Raw genomic sequence first — 1,865 nt, forward strand, 5'->3', positions numbered from 1 at the left:
CACCTAAGGAAGCTGGAAAAGCAAGACCACAAAAACCCTAATTTCAGCAGAAGAGTCCAGATCACCAAAATAAAAGCCCAAATTCAGGACATAGCATACAAAAAGATAATACAAAAAATCAATGAAACAAAAAGCTGGTTCTTCGAAAGGATAAACTAGATCGATGGTCCCCTAGCTAGACTGACCAAGAAAAAACAAGAGAAAAACCAAATAAGCACAATCAGAAACACAAAAGATGAAGTCACATCTGACCCTGAAGAAATACAAAAGATCATTAGAGACTACTACGTACACTTGTATGGAAACAAACTTGAAAACCTTAAGGAAATGGAAGACTTTCTGATATCACACAACCTACCTAGGTTGGAACAAGAAGAGCTTGAAACCCTAAATAGACCAATAACAATCAAGGAAATCGACTGTGTAATAGGAAAACTACCTACAAAAAAAGCCCTGGTCCAGATGGCTTCCCAGCAGAATTCTACAAGACATTTAAGGAGGAGCTGATACCAATTCTACTGAAGGTATTCCAGGCGATAGAAAATGATGGAACGCTCCCCAAATCATTTTACGAAGCCAACATCACATTGATACACAAGCCAGGTAAAGATCCAACAAAGAAATGGAACTACAGGCCAATATCTTTGATGAACATAGATGCTAAAATTCTCAACAAGATCCTAGCAAACCGGATTCAGCAATACATCTCAAAAATCATCCACCATGACCAAGTAGGCTTCATTCCTGGGATGCAAGGCTGGTTCAACATTCGAAAAACCATAAATGTAATTAAATACATCAACAGATGTCAAAACAAAAACCACATGATCATATCATTAGATGCAGAAAAAGCTTTTGATAAAATCCAGCACCCTTTCTTGATAAAAATCCTCAAACACCTAGGCATATGGGGAGCATACCTCAAAATAGTAAAAGCCATCTACAAGAAACCCACAGCCAGCATACTCCTAAAGGGACAAAAATTGGAACCAATTCCCCTGAAAACCGGAACTAGACAAGGATGCCCACTCTCATCCCTCCTGTTCAACACAGTACTAGAAGTCCTGGCTAGAGAAATCAGAGAAGAGGAGGCAATCAGAGGTATCCAAATAGGAAAAGAGGAAGTCAAGTTATCTCTCTTTGCAGATGATATGATTGTGTACCTTGAAAACCCAAGAGAATCTGTCAAAAGCATCCTTACATTGATAAAGGCCTTTGGCAAAGTCTCAGGATACAAAATAAATGTGCAAAAGACAATCGCATTTCTCTACACCAATAATAAACAAACAGAAACCCAAATAAAAAACACAATTCCATTCACAATAGCCACAAATAATGAAATACCTTGGCATCTTCCTAACCAGAGACGTGAAAAACCTTTACAATGAAAATTACAAAACACTGCTCAAAGAAATCAAAGACGACACAAACAAGTTGAAAAATATCCCATGCTCATGAATTGGAAGAATCAACATTGTGAAGATGTCCATCTTACCTAAGGCAATCTACAAATTCAATGCAATACCCATCAAATTACCAACAACATTCTTCTCAGACCTAGTAAAAACAACACAGGAATTCATATGGAAACACAAACGTCCAAGAATAGCCAGAACAATCCTCAGCAAAAAAAAACAAAGCAGGTGGTATCACATTACCAGACTTCAAACTTTACTACAAAGCTACAATCATCAAAACAGCTTGGTATTGGTATAGGAACAGGCATATAGATCAATGGAATAGAATTGAGATTCCAGAAGCAAAACCTCAATTTCTCAACCAACTCATCTTCGACAAAGCCTCCACCACCTACCACTGGGGAGAGGAGAACCCATTCAGTAAATGGTGCTGGGAAAACTGGCTGA

This window comes from Carlito syrichta, unplaced genomic scaffold (assembly GCF_000164805.1).
Source record: "Carlito syrichta isolate Samal-C Ts95f unplaced genomic scaffold, Tarsius_syrichta-2.0.1 Scaffold316031, whole genome shotgun sequence".
In the NCBI taxonomy this organism is placed as follows: domain Eukaryota; kingdom Metazoa; phylum Chordata; class Mammalia; order Primates; family Tarsiidae; genus Carlito; species Carlito syrichta.